Raw genomic sequence first — 10,221 nt, 5'->3', positions numbered from 1 at the left:
AGATCCGAGATTAATAGACGTTAATAATTTAAAACCGCATTCAAAGCTATTAAATACCAAGGGGATGTTTAATGATATTGTTATGAATGAATGAGGGAATAATGACAAGCAATAAATATGGTAAATGACAATAAATATAAATAGAGAGAATGATTCATCCAAATATTCAATGAGGTGGATGATTCTCTCTCTGACAATGTTGTAAGGCAATCAACGTGGGAGTATAGAAAGCTTTCTAGGATCTGATGTGAGAAAGCTTGGGACCAACAACAAATCAAATCTTTTGTAAAGACAAAGTTTGTAGTTACTTGAGAGTCAACTTTTCTAGAGAGAGCTTATCATATGGAATATTACATACCCTTCTCTTCTCTCTCTATTCCTACTTATATGGGATATTTCCCCCACTTAACTGAAAATACAAGTGCAGAAAATATTCTTTGGATATTCCTTCAAAATATATTATTAATAAACTAGCCGCTTGGGTTGGTCTGAGTGTTCGATCTTGACCTTAACTACTCAGCTCGCCAATATGTCATTCCTTAAGCGTGACCTCGGCCTAATCAACTCTTAGTTATCATCTCTTAGACAAGATTGGGCGGGGTTGTCTTTGGACGAGCTCGATAAGCGGACTTCGCCAGTTGTAATTTTGAGAAATCTGAGCATGTCGGCCGAGGAATTACCCTTTTATGGCGAGGTGACAATGTGGTGCTTCAAGAGCCACATCTGACCGTTACGTCAGTTTGAAATGACGTCATTTCATCCTGCGTCATTATGGCGCACGTTCCCGATACATTACATCGTTTTCCGTACCTTTTCTGTTTCGAAATTAATGAGGCGACTTTTGGCTTTCTCGATCAGGGTACCAGTATTCTTATAAATAGGGATGGGCATTTCTTACTTGAGTTGCTGCATTTCTTAAGCTTTTGAAACCCCAAGCTTCTCCTCCTTCTTCTTTAAATTTCCTACACCTGTATTTTCTCCTGTCCTTTAGCATTTTCCGCCATTGTCATCTCTTTCACCTTTGCATTTCCTTTTCATACACATAATCAGAAAAATGGCTAGTGCATCATCTATCTTGAGGGAGCCACTAATCCTGTAGTGTTGGCTGTGGACATACCTTCTCATGAAAAAGGAACAGCCATGGTAGAAGATGAGAATTTCTCCACTTTTGATGAGATAATTCCACGTTCGGGAAGGGGCAGATCAGACTTCAAGAACTGACCTGATGACGATCCTGAACCCGTCATTTTTGAGATGGATGCGGCGACGCTAGTTTCTTTTAGGGCTAAATGGTAAATTCTGGACCATGTCAAACTCGTTCCTACTGGTAGTGATGTAGTGCAGATACATCGCCCCGGGTACTGGCATTTTATTGGTACCCATTTGTTGTTGGCTATACACTTCCTCTTCCTTCCTTGACGGAGGACTTCTACCGCTACTATGGTGTATGTCCGGCTCAACTCTCCCTGTACATATACAAGCTTTTCCTTATGCTTATCAAGTATGTGGAGCTGGCCAACCGCGGGATTTCACTTCGTCAGCTACTTCACCTCTTCGGCCCAAGTTTTCATAGGGGTACGATGATACACCTTCGCAACCATGGGACCAAGGGATTGGTGATGAAGATGGACGATAAAACTAATCGCCACTTTTGGGCCAACTTCTTCTACGTGAGGATGGAGCACGTGGTGTCGAACCCCAACAGATTCCCCGAGAAGTGGAACTTTGCTCGTAAGTGTTTCTCCCAAATAGTTGTTTGTCATTTCTTTTTGGCGATCTAATTATTATCCCTCTTTTCTCTTCTTTTTTGTAGCCGAGAAGGACCTTCCTTCGCTAGTCACTGACATTCGTGACTGGGTGAGTCAGATTTTGCCTCATACGGTGGGGATTCGTGAGTAGTCGTTGTTTAATGAGAGGTTTGGTGCAGACCCATGGCCGGTGAGTCGCTTTGCTTTGATCTTAGTAATTTTAACATTTGTATCGTCCTTTCTTTCCTTCCATTTTTTACTTGTTTTTCTTTGTTGGTAGGTCGAAGGGCTTCGAGGAGGGCGAGGGATCTTACTCCTGCTTTTTGCCAGTCAAGTACTTCGACCGGGCCTATATTTATTGTGGCTGCAAGCGAGCCTGCTCAGACCATTGTTACCTCTCAGACCCCAGTCTCGCGTGGGCCTAGCCGCCAAGCTGCTGCCCTATTAGCAGAGATTCCAGCTTCTACAATGTTTCATTTGGTGGATGAGTCATACCATGGCTAAGACAAAGAAGCTTCGCTGAAAAGGCGAAGAATAGAGGTTGATGGATGAGCGATCGAGGATGAGGAGCCTGCGGGGGTGAACCCGAGCTGGGGGCGGTACGACTTTGGACGCAGAGACCGTTCTTTCTTCGGACGTAAAGATCACCTCTGTGGAAGAAGGGGAGCGACCAAAGGTGGCTGTGATCATTCGGAGGAGTGACATGTCAACGTCAGGGCAGGCCAACGTTCCCTCTTAGGTTGAGGAGAGGTTGAAAAGAGTGGTCATAGATTATTATGAGTCCGGCTCATATGTCAATCCCGAGGAGGTGAGAATATTCGACAAAGGGCTTACCCGGGTGGAGGTGAGAACGGATGGATCCTCTTACTCAATCGTAGTCCCTTTGGACTGCGATTTGTTGGAGGATACGGTGAGCATTGTCCCTTCCTTTGCCCCACTTTTCTCTACCGCCGAGAACATGACTCTTCATGCGCTCAAGGATTTCGACTTATCACTAGGTATATCCAGGATGGCTCTGAGGGTGAGTTTCCTTCTTCGTTATTCCTGCATTTCACGTCCTTTTCCTCTTTCTATCTTTACTGATTTTTGGCTCTTTCTTTTTCTTTTTCCTCTCTCTTTTTTATAAAATATCTGTCACGACCCAAAGCAAAGGGCCACGACGGGAACCCGGTGCCTTACTTAACCGAGTACCAACATAACATATCTTTCTTATTATACTATCTTGAGTAAATGAGCCAGAAACCCGTCATGAGATAACAAGAATAAAACATAAGGGAATACTCAACATATGACGACCCAACATGATATACAAACTTATACATGTGACATACGGGCTTATAAGGCCGACATGACCATTTGTAAACTCAACACATAGGCCAACAAGGCCATACAAACCTGACATCTATCTACAAGCCTCTAAGAGTACATAAAATCATAAAGGCCGGGACAGGGCCCCGCCATACTAATCAATATATATCCAAAGCATACTGACCAAATAGGCAACTCTGGAGCAAGTGGAGTGCACCAACACCTCCACTGAGCTGATAGCCTACTCGGAGGAATGTCAACCTATCAATTGGGACCTGCGGGCATGAAACGCAGTGTCTCCAAGCAAAAGGGATGTTATTACAAATAAAGTACCGAGTATGTAAGGCAGGAAAGCATAAACAAGAACAGTAATATAAAGAGATATAGAGGAGATACAACCTGTAACATCTGCGTGATTCTGGGGGCTACTGACATGAAATGCATAATATATATATATATATATACATAAACTTTTAAAAACATACGCCTTTATAGGCATCATCAGCATCATCATATCGTACCCGGCCTCAAAGAGGACTCAGTAAAAATGTACCCGGCCATCATAAGGCTCGGTAAAATCGTACCCGGCCTCGTGGAGCTCGGTAAACCCAACTGATCAGTGGTTGCACAATAGGTGTCATACCCGTCCTACTATAGCGCGGCTCGGTAGAGTAAAATAGATACTATATATAATGCATGCTAGACTCATAGAATCACGTTCTAAACGTTTTGGAGTGACTTAAGGTCGTTGCACCTTCGATTAACATTATGGACATCATACCATCAATATGAGCTTCTATAGGATTCAACGATCATACATACTTGCTTAAAATAACTTTATAAGGAAAGAACAACATGGGCAACCTTAGTTTCTTAGAGTAGATCCGTTATGAAATAGCGTATTCATTTCACTTTAGATCATGCCAAAAGAAAGAGGGAAATGCCTTAACATACCTTAACCATGGTGAGTCCTTAATACCTCCCAAACTACTCTTCAAACAACTCAAGTCAATCTACCATTGCATAAGGAGATTCAAAATCAGTGTTGAATAAAGGCTAAGTCTGCAACTTAAACTTGTAGCCCGTTTATATAAATCTGGGCAGCATCTCCCCAGTAACAAGAGCCTCCTCCAATATCATATACCAACAACAATTACCAGAAAAATTCAGCAATACATAATTATCAATAACAAGACACCATAAAACAACAACAAGTCATAACTATTTTACGACGAGCGACAAGCTCCAATTAGAATTTGTATATCTCATATCTTCCCTTATAGACTTTTTACTTTAACTTAATAGTATCATTAACATGATAATGAAGTTATTCATCAATAATTCCAGCCTTATACCATATATCCATAACAAAGAAAATGATCCACAAACTCCAATTATTCTTACTTAGCAACTTTATTCACTAGTTCATGTCTATTTCATCCATTTAACTTAACCAATGCCAAGATAACCTTAAGCGCCTGTAGGAACACAATATAATTACCAATTACAGTGGATGCAAGTCGAAATCCATGTTATATTTAGATTACAACAGCCCAACACACCCCAATCAATTCATACAAAAAACGACGACTATAGTAGTGTCCAACACCCCGAAAATATTACAAAGAATGATTAATCCATTATTTCATCATTAAATGGTCTTTCTCCACACCATTTATCTTCCAAAAAATCCATTAAATAGTAGCAAAATATACAGCCCAAAAGCTACACGAAACAGCCCACAAAACAGTCCATTACAAATCAAATAACTCGAACTCACGGCTTTCGATCACCGTCCCGTGAGTTCTAACTATTATGAAATAAATTAATCAATCTTCCTTGATGTTTAAGATATTGAAACCAGATATTAGAAATTTTTATTAACCTCAAAATACCTTCCAAAACTCGTACTACAAAGAAAAAGAGAGGCCATATAGCGATACTTACGTTGTGGGGATCGTTCTAGTGCTATTGCTTCGTGATTTCGTGCCTCAGACGATAATCTTGTTGGATAACCTTGTGGACAGCTTAAGGGTGAGGTTAGGCGTCTTATTTGGTCGAGCTCTCAGTAATTATGAAGAAAGAGATGACATAGTAAGATAAATATACATTTTGGTTGAAAAGTCAAAAGGTGCTACTTGGCACCATCTCATTGGCCCTTTTTCAAATACTTATATCTTTTTATCCGGATGTCGTATGAGCAAACAGTTAAGAGCGTTGGAAACGAAATTCTAAGACCTTCAATTTGATATATAATATGTCCCAAAAAGACCTCATATAGCACATGAAATTTATTACTCAAGCTTCATTACAAGGCAAATCCTTAGTGGGTTTTTCCGCAACTTAAATCCGATTTTTCTCAAACTTTATACTTCATATACAAACATCATATATAGTCATATCATGGCTTTAAACTCATTTAAATCATGATTAACAAGTCTCATATTCATCTTAACTTACTTAACACTTCGCAAACCTTTCTTGTCCTTGTAGAAGGATTTAATCCTTTTTTAGCTTACATCAATTGACTCACGATGTACTTTCAGGTACAAAAATATGGGTTGTAACAATATTCCCCCCTTTTGAACATTCGTCCTCGAATGTTGACTGATGCGCTTCCCATTCTCATACCATATGGCTCTTATGAATACTTTAATGTTGTCCTTTGTCATCTAGGTAATTGTTCTGTGAATAAATTTAACCAGGGCATTCCCCCCCTTTAGGCCTATTCTCACCTCTCGAATTATGGCCGGAGTTCTTCCAATATCATAACTTCGACTACCTTCTATGATGTATCCTATATGACTATGCCCTTTTATGCACGACTCTTCTCTCTTTTTTTTCCTCCAGCTTTTTGCCAATCTCTTGGCTTCACTTTGTGAATACATATATAGAACTATGACATGATGTCCCTCTGGGCATATATAGGTATACTTAAGCTATTCACTTGGTACTTTACTGAATGTATGACTATTGCTATATTTCATTTTATAGCCTTGGTATTATTACCGAGGTGTGCTACACAACTCTAGGTTACTTTCTTATTGCTCGTCCCATAACCTCTCGGTGCAACCCTGCCACATTAGGAACATATAATCGACCTCGATATCTGAGTACTCTATCTCACCCTACCACATTAGGAACACATAATCGACCTCGATATCTGAGGACTCCATCTCATGTAATCTCAAATAGTGTTTTCTCCTTTTGAGGGGTTGTATCTCTTTAATAATCTAGCACATGATCTTCATACTGGCATTCCTTCACTTCAGTTACTAAAGATGAGGTTTCCATGTCCTAAGTAGTAACTCTGGTACCACCTGCATCTAGTAATCGAATTCTAAGATTAGCTAGCAGATGAATCTCATAAGTTATCTCACTCTTCTATGCCTGTAAATATGATAGGCTACATATAGATCTACGATTGAGGGCGTTGACTACTACATTCGCCTTCCCTGGATGATATAAAATATAAACATCATAGTCTTTCACTAAGTCCAACCATCGCCTCAGATGTAATACATTGTCACTAAGGCCCGCGTCTCACCGGGGAACATCTGAAGTGATTTTCTTGATGCACCTAGGGACGATTATTGTACTTCAATAACTGCATTTTCATAACATCCCAACGTATTCATCTTACGGGGGCATTCTAATACCGTGTCATCCATGACATCCCTTTTCTTTAAATCATTACTCAATTGAAGGCCCAAACATCATTCTCTTAACTATCACAATTACACCTTTATTTTACTACCAGGGTAGTATTCCATCTCTTCTAATTGTTCATGTTCTTAGACTCCTCTGAGTTCATTTAGAGTGTACCGAGCTTTCTATAGCTCATGGAAAGCATCAGCTCTCTTGTTTTGACGGGTTTAATCCTGAGACCTTGCCTATTATTGTCACCTTCTCACTCACATTTACCATACTTACCTTTAAATCTCGCACCGTATCTTCTATCGATTTCATAACCTCCCTTATACATTGGTGGAATTCACATCCATACCTTAAAGCTCTACTATAATACTTGCAACCCTGGTGCATACACAATCTGGTGGGAGCTTCGTATTAACATCTTATGAGGCTAGTACTCTTCTAATTGCTTTGTCGTAGAGATTTTATAGAATATAATTGTTGTACTATCTCTCTTATACCTCTTCTATTAAAAGTGCTCCTGCTATAGTTTGAGTCACGATTTCTATAATCATCTGGGTCTAACAATCGGACTCATGATGTAACTTTCGAGCTTCCTCTTCCTTCTCAGCCTTTAATTAAGCTTAGGCTATCTTCCAATCTTCAGCTTAGGGTATTAGCTATTACATTAGCCTTTCATGGACTCTATGTAGTATCCATGATATAATATTCTAACAATTCAAGCCTTTATAGGTGACGTGGACTTAATTCTTTCTTTTAACTTATACCAGAGTCTCCTATAGCTGTATGAATGTCAACATATATGTTGCATGGATATAACCCTAAAGTCTTAAATGCATTTACAACGTAATTAACTCTGGACCATTGATTGAATAATTCCTTTCGTGCCTTCTCGACGTTCTTTAAATGTAAGGAATCACTTTTCCTGGTTGTTATGCCACTTGTTGCATGAATACTTGGCTTATCTTATTGCCCACCAATACTTGAATTTCCTATAACTCATATGATCTCAAATATCACTTTTGACTTCCCGCTAATTAGTCACGATAGGTGCGACTTTCTTATGGAGTGTATACCATATTGTAGTGAGACTGACCATTTCTTCTTTATATCGTTATACTTAAGTTGAAGCCTTCTTCCTTATTTCCTCAGCTAGTCTTTCTTTGTAGTACTTAAGGAGACCTTCTGGATCTTATAAAGTTACGATCTTGTTATACTGTATACCCGAAGGAATTTTTGATGTTCTTACTCGCCTACAATCATCCTTAGTTACATACCTTCATGCCCTTGTGCTCGTAGGGTTACTTCTAAACTCAGATTTTGATTGTCTCCTTAGTGTCACTCTCCATTATTTCCGTGACACTTATACGGTACCTTTAGTAACCCAACTCCTAGTTGAATATTTCTCAAGGTTACGACATCATATCTGCGAGACTAAATTTACTAGATTAGGATTCACTACGCTTATCTCTACTGATTTGCTTATAACCTCTTGTATAGCCATAACTTGGCTCTTCCTGAATCAACTACAAACCATGCGTTGGTCTATTCTCATATCTATATTCCGTGTAATCTCTCTTTAGTTAATTACTTTGTCTCAAGTTACCTCCCGTATTGGCTCCCTATGTATCAAGTATTCATTTGCACTTATTTATCAATATCATCGGGTGCGCAACCCTTACCTCTTCTCTCCGGCGTCATGCTTGGATAATGTTCTGGAGTCATATCATATCTATAGGATCTAAATAGATGCTATCTCACTCCTTTCACCCTTTTACCGCATTCCTCCTTTACTATTCCATAGTTACCCCTTCATCTTGCCTTTTTTTTCACATATTCACTAACATCTTACTCGCCTTGCGGTAACCTCTCTATACCGAGGATAATTGAATTTATTAAGCACAAGGGTGACACTTAGTGTAACTGGCACACTTACTCCCTTAAGCTTAACTCTGCTCCATGTGCTTGCTTTAGGGAAGCATCTTCCTGAATGAACCTTAAAGGTTATTATTTTTTTTTTCGATTCTATTATTGTCGGAATGTTATCTCTGAAATTCTCATGATATCAACCATTATAAAATCCTTCAGTCCCTAATTCATGTTCCGTTTATCTTATTCACCAGCTCATACTGATTTTTATTACTCTGGGGTCTAACCTTTCCTCTTGGCAATCACGTTGAAGTCACCAACTCATTTCTCGAAATAAGGATATGACTTTATGGCTTATACTCTTTTATTGCCTCAAGGCATGTCACCTCTTGTATTTTCCTTCACTTGACTATAGACTTTGTCATCGTGTCATATTTTGATTTAATGTTATCACCCATATATTACATCTTACTCAGGATGCTTCATTTACTCTCTTCTTATTCTCCGGATAATATCTTTATTCTGAAAACTCTAACAAAATGTTCTTTCCCTTTTAGCGCCCCTTGCTTCATCTCACTGGCTCTTCAGAATGCCTAACATTCTCCTTTTATTTACTCGGGGCTAGAGTCATACTAAGGTAAATATTTGTCCCTTCTAGGATCTCACGGCCTATCTTCTGAAATTTCTGAATATTCTAGTATTCATATCTGATTGTACTATTCTAAAGTTCACCATCTAGGTGTCTCACAAGGATATCTATTACCACATTTGCACTATCCTTCGGATACATTAGTTAATGATAACAATCTATCCATAATTTTTGGTTACTCTAACCCGAATTGAATCTTGATATCACCTTCTTCTTTTAAACTATATTTATTAGCTCTCATAGGGCATAACTGAGATGGGTGTGGTCAATTGTATATATCACCGTTAATATTGAAGGTAACACCAATACTTACATTTCTCTGCCTGAATTGTAAATACTGATAATCTTCATTAACTAGGTACCTCGTACCCTTCGTTATCTTGCTTGTTTTACTTGCTGAAACTTGTGTCTACTTTCCGATTCACTTATTCCTTTTTACCATACGAGTGGATAGATATTCTTGTCTTAGAGCTCCTTATCAAGAAGCTACACATCTTAGTACACAATTGATCTGGTAAAGACCCCACATTTGCTTATCACAAGCATAATGCAAAATCGAGTTCCTCTGACTCAACTCTTCCACAACCACATTCAATCTCATACCAACTATTTATTTGGATGAGGTATTGTTGTATTACGAACACAATAGAATTTAGAAGTTTGAATTCTTACAATTGAGCTCTACAACACGATATAGAGTAAGAAGAAAGAGTGACAGTCCTAAATGCCTCGTAGCCTCCTGCTTATAAGTGTGGTGCACAACACACCCATAAACAAGACTCAATTAACATGTAGCAAATAAGACACAACTCATAATCCCTCAAGCTAAGTGTCACGACCCAAACCGAAGGGCCGCGACGGGCACCCGGTGCCTTACTCAACCGAGTACCAACATAACATATCTTTCTTATTATACTATCTTGAGTAAATGAGCCAGAAACCAGTCATAAGATAACAAGAATAAAACATAAGGGAATACTCAACATATGACGA

The sequence above is a fragment of the Nicotiana tabacum genome, chromosome 7, assembly GCF_000715075.1.
Source record: "Nicotiana tabacum cultivar K326 chromosome 7, ASM71507v2, whole genome shotgun sequence".
Lineage (NCBI taxonomy): Eukaryota > Viridiplantae > Streptophyta > Magnoliopsida > Solanales > Solanaceae > Nicotiana > Nicotiana tabacum.
The sequence above is the reverse complement of the archived record's forward strand: the minus strand, read 5'-3'. Positions refer to the sequence as shown.